This window comes from Sorex fumeus, unplaced genomic scaffold, assembly GCF_029834395.1.
Source record: "Sorex fumeus unplaced genomic scaffold, SorFum_2.1 ptg000039l, whole genome shotgun sequence".
Classification (NCBI taxonomy): domain Eukaryota; kingdom Metazoa; phylum Chordata; class Mammalia; order Eulipotyphla; family Soricidae; genus Sorex; species Sorex fumeus.
The window spans coordinates 35,262,620-35,273,824 of record NW_026606096.1 but is presented as its reverse complement, the minus strand read 5'-3'; positions in this window follow the sequence as shown (position 1 = coordinate 35,273,824).

The following is an 11,205-nucleotide window of genomic DNA, read 5'->3' as shown; positions in this document are numbered from 1 at the left end:
TAGTGCACATCAGGGTGCAAATCTTTTTGAATTTATGTTTTTGTGTATTTGAGATAGATGCCAAGGAGTAGAATCCCTGGATTATACAGTAGATCTGTCTTTCATTTTTTGAGACATCCCATTACTGTTTTCCACAGATGCTAAATTAGTCAATAGGGCCACTAATCAATGAGTGACAGTTTATTTTCACCACATCCCTTCCTACACTGGTTTATTCTAGGACTTTTCATGTATGCCATTCCTGCTGGTGTGAGTTGGTATTTCACTGTCATTTTGATTCACATGTCCCTGATAAATCAGTGATGATGAAGGTGTTTTTATATCTGTTTGCCACCTGCATACCTTCTTTGGGAAAATATCAAGTAAAAAGGTCTTAATTAATGTACTTTCCAAATGAACGGGGTTATATTTAAAAAATGGCAACATGCACTGGGGCAGAAAACAAACTGAATAAATGTTATTGGATAATAAGTTACTTTATTAATGTTTTATTTATATAAATGTCTATTTCTTTGTGATAACAGAATCGAAGTTTACTTTGAGGCCTTTTCATAGACTGCAAATAACCCAGGCTTTGAGGTTACACTGTGTTCCCTGCTTTCCAAAACCCTGAAGGGAGACGCATCCGGAATAATGTGAGAGGCACACAGTGACAGGGTGCCACAGCCCACCCCATTCCCCTCTGCACCAACTCTGCCACAACACATCAGAAACCTGCTCACATTCCAGAACGCTCACATTAAAGAAAAATAATGAAAATACTTAACACCTGGATAAGCCTTTATCGCTTAACAGGTGTTTACCCATATGCCTCCACTTTGGACTTCACAGATGAGTAAAACAGGTCTTTGCTAGAAAGGGAATTGAGGCAAATCTATCCAAAACAGGGGCGGGAGCGGGGAGGGCACCAGCCTTGCATGCAGACTAATTGGGTTCTATCATCCCCGGTATCCTATGTGGTACCCCCAGCACCACCTGAATAATCCCCCAGTGCAGAACCAAAAGCAACCCCTGAGCCTTGCTGGTATGGCCCCCAAAGAGACAAACAAACACACAATCTTTTCAAGAACAGATCCCAAAGAGAGGCAAGATTTACTCACTTACAGAGCTTCATTTCAACCCGTCAAAGCTTCATTTCTTAAATTTTACTTTTCTACAGAGAAGAATTTTCAAATGCTGCTACTCTATAAACATTTGTTTCATTTTACTGATTTCAGCAATTCCAGGAGCAACCCTTTTCTAGAACAATCCTTTTCTCTAGGCAATTTGCCAGGACCAGAGAATGGCTTCATATGAAAGGATCAGAACGATAACAGCAGCAGATAAAACGAGGTGGCACCTCCAGCATTCATTAGCACCCTGCCCACTGTTCAGACTCCAGCACGAAAGCTGCCAAGGGTATTTTCAGCGGGTGGCAAGTGGAGGACTGACACACCAGGGAAGACCTGGCTCAAAGACACCTGTGACACGGTAGACCTGATGACAATACTTTCGGGAACGTGGCTCTTAATTTCTTGATGATTAAGCTCTCGTTCGGTGACATTAACAATTCTAGTTCATTCTCTTGCCCACACCTTCCTATAAAAAGACGCTCTCACACACCGATTCCCTTTGACACATCCCTGAGGAATTAAGAACAATCTGTTGCTTGCCTTCCTTCTCAGCTAGCTTTGTTTCCAGAGTCACAGTCTTGGTTAATTCTGTGATCATGAACACAAAATCTAAACTAACTGTTCTCAGTATTATCCTCCCAAATACTTTTGTTTTTGTATTTTGGACCACACCTAAAAGTGCTCAAGATTTCCTCTCCTGGCACTGCACTCAGGAACCACTCCAGGGAGGCTAGAGATACAGTACGGGACCCAGGGATTAGACCCAGGATGACCGCATGCAAGACAAAACACCCTACCTCCTCAACTCCAAATACTGACTTGCACTTCACCCCATTCGGACCTGACACTCCCAGTCCCTCTTCATGCTGTCCATCAGAATCCAGTATGGTGGACCTCGGCTCCAAGCCCTACCATGCCTGTGTGCAAACTCTCAAACAAACTTCAAATGGTAGTGACCAAAAACAGAATCACACAACGCTGATTTGAAATTTTTCAAGCTCCAAAGCAATTAACCCTATGCTGTCTCAAGTTAGCTCCACAGGGAGCCATTATATATTGTGATATTCTTATCCCAATGATACAATTTGATGCTATGTGGATGGATCTGTAGAGTAGCATGCTCTGTGGAGTTACTCAGAAGGAGAGGAACATATGCAGAATGATCTCTCTCATATCTGGTACATAAAGAAACATAATAAAAAAATAGAAAATGACCAAAGACAACAGAAACTAGAACTGATACGCAATAGAAAGATTATCACTGCAGGGAGTCTGGAGGGCAGGGGGGATAAATAGGATGGAAGGGACTCTGGGAAAATGATGGAAGGAAGCTAACACTCTGGTAAAGGCGTGATGGAAGGAAGCTAACACTCTGGTAAAGGCATTTCTTTATGCATGAAACCTTGCTGTAACAGAACTGTAAATCACAATACCTAAAATCAAAACATTTTAAAGGCTATATATTGTACAGATGCCAGTTTATCCCAGATTGATCTATGACCAATATAACTGTAGATAAAGAATCTATGGATTACTTCTGATGACAGTGATTCTATCTATAAACATAGTTAGGAAAAATCAAGCATATACAGAAAAGTAACAAATAAAAGCAATATAGTTCTTCCAATACTTTTAAAATTAAAATAACTCCGGAGGAAAGTTGATACTATCATCAGTGAAATCCTAAAATTCATAAGTTAGTATTTATTAAGGGCTTAACATGTACCGAGCTCTGCTCTGAGCCTTTTGCATGCATAATATAATTTAATCGCCCTAATATCTCACTAAAATAGTAGAGATATTTCCCCTTATTTTTAGATGAAAAACCCTAAATTCAAAAAATAAAACATTTTTAATATGACACTAGAAGTAGCTGAGTCAAGATCTGTGCCCAGCAGTCTCCCTTGGAAACCTGCAGTCCTGCACCAAAATGCCTTTTGAAACACCACCTATAAAACAAGTCAGCTATAATAACCAAAGCTCCAACAAAACCTCACAAATATCAAACTTAATTGCCAAAAGAAATATTAAAAGATAAGTTCCAGGAATTTTCCCTGAGTAAAGAGACAATAAGAAATCAAAAGATTTATGAAATGGGGACAGGGGGAATAAAATCTACATCTGAGGAAGATTCGAAAGATATTTTTATATGAGACTCACCAAATTTCCCACAGTAATAATAAAAGAAAAAATATCATGCGATTTTATGCACCCAATATAAAGACAATGTCCTAACCTCTTTGGAGGTGGGTTGGGGGGAGGCCAGTAACAATGAACGACAATAATCATGTCACCATCCTCATTGCAAGAAATGTCAGAGATACCGACCCTCTGTCATTTGAGCAGGACACGACTACATTTCCTGAACCACAAAACAACTCTTCTCCTCCCTCACACCACTCACACTTATGCCACCTATCACTGAGTGAAGACAACAAGGGAGAAAAAAAGCCACATCCAGCCACTTTCAACAGACTCCCGGGGCTAGTGACAAAGAGTGAGCCCCAGCACAGCATCAACACAGCAGACACGATGGGGAAGACAAGAAACAATACACAAAACCTCAATGGATGAAGATAACAACACAGAAGGCTGTACCAGCTCCAAGGAATTCTGTAAACTCCCAGAGAATGACTTGTTGGGGGTGTTTAATGAGCTCAAAGAACTGAGAGCAAGAACAGGTCACGGAGCACCAGAAAGTATGAGTAGAAATGAGATAACTACAATCAGAAGTGCAGAAACGAAGCGTATGATGGGTGATTCACAAAACGTAATAAATGGTATGAGCAGCAGAATAACTGCAGCCAAGGAAAGGACTCAGGAGGTCCAAGGTGAGGTGAAGGAAACCTCTAGAAAACAAGAGAAAATGGGGAAAAGGTTTGAAAAGAATTTACCAGCACATCATCAGAGACTATGGGATGAGGGCAAGAGGAACAATTAAAGTATAAATAAATAGATAAATAAATAAATAAATAAATAAGAGTCCCTGAGGAAGGGGAAAGCAAATCTGACAAAGAATCATTAGTCAAAGCTTAAAGTTAAGTCATAGCTAAAGTTAAATCATAGTTAAAGTTAAATCATGGCCAAGACTTTCCCAGAATTGGGAAATGCAGGAACCAAGACCCAAGAAACTCAACGGATCCCAGAGAAAATAGACTCAAACAGAAAAAAATTAAGACACTTTATAATCTAAATGGAAAACACCAAAGAGAGAATCTGGAAAGCAGCAAGATCAAAAACAACAACAACAAAAAAAAGAACTTACAAAGGAAAGCTCCTAAGATTCACAGCATCTCTATCAAAGGAGACTGTGAATCTGAAAAGAATGGTGAGAGACAGAAAAAGGCACTCGATGAAACGAACACCACCAAGAATATGCGACCCAGCGAGATTTTCATTTGGGTTTGAAGAAATGACACAGAACTTCATGGACAGGCAATGACTTACGGAATTCATAGTCTTGAACCAGTTTTGTAACGATCATCAAAGGAACTTCTTTTAAAAATACAAACTTGCGAGTACTTGGCCACTGAGTACAGCATTCAATCATGCTGCTTAGCGTGTCCCTCTACTAAATTAAAAAAGAAGTCTGTTTATTCCTAGCTTGCTGAGGTAGTTTATACATTTTTAAGAATGAATTAATATTTCATTTATACGAAATGTTCTGTCTACTCAAATAAATTTTCTAACATAAAGCCAATATTCCATTTTTAGAAAAAAAATACCAAACTTATACTTTAACAGATTTATTCAGATTTTCCCTTAATTTTATTTTTAATTCTCCTCTCCTCACTCTTACCAACTTATACATTTTTAGGATTTACATACTTCGGGTTAATTTTTAACGTATTAGCATAGAATATTTATACTATTAATTTTCTGATTAATGTACCTAAAAAAGATAAAGATATACATATTTTGAAAAAACATCAACTTGTCCATTTACAATTATGTCAAATTTCTAGAAATTTGTTTTAGTCATCGATATGTGTGTGGGTATCACTACGTCCACAATAACATTATTTTTTAAAAGATCTCTCCCATATGCAGGACATAAAAAAAAACTGTAGATATCATCTATAGACCCAAACTTACAGGAGAGGGGTCCTTGGGACACTGGGAGAGGAAAGTGGGTCTCTGGTGATGGGTGTGGCGTTAGAATGAGGTAGGTGTGAGTAGCATAACTAACGGAATTGTAAATCCTAGTGCTCAAGAGAATGATCGTGTTTTAAAAAGTAAAAAATTTAGAGCAATGTCATCTGATTTTAATGAATATTTTTTCAATGTGGATTATTTTCAAATGTGAGGTAAAATAAATATCTTTTCAGACAGTCACAAATCCTGAGAAATTTCTCTCCTCCACCTCAGAGGAAATCACTTGAGAATGGCCTCATTAAAGCAAGAATGGAAAGCTAGAAAGAAAAACATGTAAGAACAAAAACAACAGAAATAAAAATAGAACACAGTGAAAGAAAAGATCAAGAGTTATGCAGCGGGTGTAAAAAGTTACTGATTGCAAGTAAGCAAAGACAACATGGGGCCACCAGACGAAGAAAAGTGAAATCAATTCCAGTCAATATTTAAATTTAAGGGAAAAGGGATCAGTGATGTGGTTTAAAATATCTTTACTGCTAACAAAGAGTAGAAAAGGCAGAGGAAAGGGTACAGAAACACGATGAAAAATAAAAGCTTGGAAAGCTCTTATTCTATACATGCAGAAAAATCAAAATGTGCAATGCCTTTCAGCAGTGAAGTGTAAGAAGCAAGAACTCACTGGAACTTGAATGGAAGATGGACTTAAAGGGCACAAAAGGCTGGGTGAAAACTGGGCTTAGAGAAGGGTAAGTATCTTATTCATATTTTTATTTTTTTAATTTTTTTTTTCTTTTTCGGTCACACCGAGAGATGCACAGGGGTTACTCCTAGCTCTGCACTCAGGAATTACTCCTGGAGGTACTCAGGGGAACATATGAGATGCTGGGGATAGAACCCGGGTTGGCCCACATGCAAGGTAAACGCCCTACCCGCTGTACTATCACTCCAGCCCCTTATTCATCTTTTTAGAACCTACTTAAAGCATGGAAGAGTTTACTATTAGTTTCAGAAAAGAATGCAAATTATTATCCATGCTGAGAATGTGCAAGGAAAGTCGCAGTTCCCAGAAGTTGGAAGATGGAGTTGGGAAGAAGCGTTGGAAGAGGGGAGGTCCTTGACGCTCTTATTACAAGACATGAAGAATTAAAAGACAAAGAAAGAAGGAAGGGCATATTGAAGTTACACATATACACAACTGAAAAATTTTCTAGAATATGTAACTACGCATCATCCTTTAACAACGCGGCAGGTGGGAACTACCAGCCCTCATGTGTCAGATGCACACATTTAACTTTTTATGTCCTCTGCAAACTCAAAGACATCATTCCTTTGCTATGCACAGGGATGGGGGGTTCAGGTTTCAGAAGACTCCCCACCCCCACACACAAAGATTGAAAAATGCTCAAGTACACACACACACACACACACACACACACACACACACACACACACACACCTTCAGCTCTCCACGCTCACTGCTCTGCATCTACTGCTAAAGCTGTAAGTGTGAAACCCGGAGACACAAAATCCTGGGTCTGTGTGAACTCGTGTAATTCATGCTCATGGTTTTTAATGGTCAACAGGATTTAAAATTGAAAAGGGAACAGAACTGTGTAGGGAACCCTTGAGGTAAATGGATTTATTTCACAGAAGTAGAAATAATTTCTGAAGTTGATCATCAATTCATATTAATCATGGTAAAGCTTTAATATCAGCAAGTAAAAGAGGCAGAATCTGAAAAGTTAACATGGACCAGTGGCTCAAAGAGCCCAGGCTTTTGTCTCAGACCTGTGGCGGGCACTTGCGAAGGACTGACCAGGGCTTAGATGAGCCTTCTGATACAGCTGGGCCGTACCCATGTGCTGCTACTTTTCTTTTTTTCTTTGCTTTTTGGGTCACACCTAACATTGCTCAGGGATTACTTCTGGCTCTGCACTCAGGAATCACTCTTGGTGATGCTCGGGGGAACATATGGAATGCTGGGGATCGAACCCAGGTCAGCTACTTGCAAGGCAAATGCCCTACCCACTATACTATTGCTCCGGCCCATTGCTACTAATTTTTTAAAAGCAGTGAAAGTGTTTTAAACCATTGGACTCAAAGATTGGGATTAATGTTCACTGAACTATCAGAAGAAAAATGCCCCTAAAATATAGAGTTAGGTTCTAATAAGCACCTGTCACCTTAAAAAATATATATACATAAGCATAAAAAGAAAAATATCTTTTCACATTCTACCTTTTTGAAATACTTTAAAACCAACATTTTTTATAAATTCTATTTATGACATTTTGTTTCTCTTTTCCTAATCCGAGGCTTACTTTTGACCCTTTACTCTGAAACTAACTGATCACAAATATTTTATGGAGTAAGTGTACATTACAGTTTTAAAATCACATGTTTAAATAGCTACTCACTGTGAAAAAAGTGGAAAATTCTAAAAAAAATATACAGAACAAGCTAACAATTATCTTCATTAGCTAAACTAACTGAAATCATAGCACAACTATAAATAATTTCATCTTTTTAGAAAAGTTAATATAATTGGGGGGCTGGAGAGATAATATAACAGATATGGAATATGTTGTATTTCAGTTTCAACCACTGACACTCCAAGTCTGCCAGGAGTAACTCCTGGGGTCAGGGTCAGGAGAAAGCCCTAAGTACAGCCAGGTATGGTCCAAAACCCAAAACAAAATAATAATAATAATAATAATAATAATAATAATGTTTTCTCATGCTAGAAAAATAATAATTCAAATACAGTTTCAAAATTAATTGTGAGTGATATTAAAATTTTAATTCCAAGTTTGGGAAAGTTAGAAAGTTGAGAAAAGCACAGAAAACAACAAATTCTTTATAATTCAGTAATATATGATTCAGGTTTGATAATTTCATATATCTCCTGTTCTGGCTCTTCATACTCTTGTGTTTCAATGCTTAATATTAGATTTGCAAATTAATTTCCTTTTCTCACTACACGTATCAAAAATATTCTACTATTCATAGTCTCCTCACAAATATGTTTAATTTACCAATGCTAATTAAATTTTATCCCACCAAATATTCTTTAATTTTCAAATTTTCAAGTTATAACTATTTATACAACAAATAAAATTGTACCTTAAAATCTTTGCCATTTTAGGGTTGTTTTTACAACTTAAACTTCCAGAAGTCCAATTAATGACTCTAAGAGAAGTACCAAAAATGTGAACTATAGAAATATTATGGTTCAATAATTGGGAAAAGCATAATTTAGCTTGTAAAAGCAGGATAAGTCTTTGACTTTTGTATAAAGTTAGCACATAACTAAAAACAAAAATCTTCAAGAGCTTTGTAAGAAAATGTGATGCCTTTCATGTGGTCTGACCATACAACCAACCACCTAAGAAACAGCAATAGCCTTTCTCCCAAAAGGAGCAATAATTTAAACCCGGCATACACCACACCAGCTTCATTCCTGTTAAGATCAATGTGTCACAAAGGAAGAAGAAGAGATCTCAAATGAGTCTGTCTTCTCCTTGTAAGTCATTAAGGTCTTGGGTATTCTGTATTAAGGGAGAAGACACTTTCAAGCCAATTAAGCACTCTTCTCTCTCTCTTTCTTTCTCTCTCTCTCTGTCTCTCTCTCTGTCTCTCTCTGTCTCTCTCTCTCTCTGTCTCTCTCTCTCTCTCTCTCTCTCTCTCTATATATATATATATATATATATATATATATATGTTTTCAACGGCAGAGCCTGGCAAGCTACCCGTGATGTATTTGATATGCCAAACACAGTAACAACAAAGTCTCCAATGGAGACGTTACTGGGCCCGCTCGAGCAAATCGATGAACAACGGGAGGACAGTGACAGTGACAGTGACAGATATGTTTTCAAAGAAAAACTTTATTTCGTATTTTTCTTCATCTCCAATGCAGATATAGCTGAAAATATTTCCTCTTAATTAAAAAATAGGGAAGCTGAAAAAACAAACAGGGACTTCTTTGTTCTTGTATTTGCAGACTGTAGAACAGATGTCACACTTGGTTCTGTGACAACCATGTTGTGAGGGTGAGAAAAGGTGAAGAGACTCAAGGAGAATTTGGACTCAGTCATAGGACCATGGTCACCACCTTTCAACTATCATAAAGGAAAAATACCCCAGTCCAGATACTCTTCATACACGACAGTTAGCAATCTTACTTGGAGAAACTTAAGAGTATTCCAATATGCACCAAATCTTTTATCAAAAACCTCACCTACTAAATTATATGGAAAATAAGCTTTAACCAATTTAATTAAAATAAATTCATATAGAAGATCGTATAAGGCATGGATCATGGCAGGATTAACATATATTGTGAAATAAGTATCACAGTCAGAGAGATAACTTCCAGATAATTTCACATCATTTCACATAGTCACTTCTCCCTTTCTTGATATCTGCAAACTACTCTCTTAGCAACTTTCAAATAAATAACTTGTTCCAAATATATATTCCAAATATATAAGTGTATTGTTAACTTGTCACCATACTGTACTTAAAATTCTCAGAATTTAATCATCTGGTAATTCTAAGTTTGTTCTCTTTGGCCAACACTTCCCCATCCGCCTCAGCTCCAGACAACTTCCAATCAACTTTCCGTTGCTATGAAACTGACTTATTAAAACATTTTTACATCTATGCCATCACACAATATCCTCCATTCTGTCTGGATGATTTCAGTTGTCTTCTAGGTTCATCCACATTATCACAAAAGGCAGGATCTTCCTTCTTTTACGGTTATGGAGATTCCATTTCTATATAATCTTTTCCTTTTTTGTTAGTTGTGGGAGTCATACCCAATGGAGTCACCAGGGCCGAGACCAGGGTTGACCCTGTGAGTCCCACAAAGTCATTGCTCCACCAAGCAAGCCACATCCCCAGCCTTAATGCTGTTTCCATGTATGCACTGATGGACACAGGTTGTTTCTGTCCCGTTGCTGTGCTACTAATGTCAAGATGAGCAGGAGGTGCAGATGTCCCTTCTCGGGAGGGTGACCACATGTTACAGATGGTATCGAAGACACCAGCATTCCAACTCAAACTACTCACGCTAAGAACATTCATCTCGGGGGGCTGCCTTTTCTCCTCTTCTGGGTTTTTTTAAATAAAATAATAAGAATACCACCTTCTCTCACACTGAGCTAAAGAAAGGAAAAGGACAAATGCCAGATGGCCTCCCTCATCTGTGGAGCACAAAGAAACACAAGGAAGAAAATAAGCTCGGACTAATGCTAACAGACCATGCAGTCTATTTATGAAACCGAGTTCACTAAATTGGCAGGGGGTAGGAGGTCACCAAAAGAGGACCTAGGAGCTGCGGTGGAGAATGTTGACACCCAGTGCTGTAGAGTGGTGCATAGTATGGCATGGTTGAACTCCTGAAACAGTGGTATTAACAGAACTGTAAATTAAGCTTCCTGACCAAAAATTATGGATGCCATCATCTCTGTGAAGGAATAATAAAATTGAAGAGACCGCGGCAGGGTGCAGGAGCGCACAGACATCAAAAACTGGTTCTTTAAAACACCTTCAACAATACCAAGGCTTTGAAACGGGTTTGAGCGGCGGTTACCAATTAGTTGGCAGGTATGATAGAACTGCAGGCACAGTCGCTAATAATCAGACGGCAGGTGTTCAACACACTTTCTATTGATTGGCTTTATTATGAAAAATGCTGAAATTCTCAGAAAGAGCTACTCTCATTTTTTATTTCCTTGTTATGGAAGGGGAAAAAAATCACAAATGCTTTTCTTCTCATTTTCCATAAAAGAACATTTTAAGAGCCAATTGATATCTACCACTTTACATTTGGGTTTTACGACGCAAAGTCCTAGAGTGTCTTCCTTTCTATGGGCTGATGCAGAAAGGGAGAGAAATGTCTCTCTGACATCCTAGGCAAGTTCTAGGAAATCTTTAAGAAAAAAAAAAGATAATGCCAAGCTTCTTTAAACTTTGCAAAACAGAAAATGAA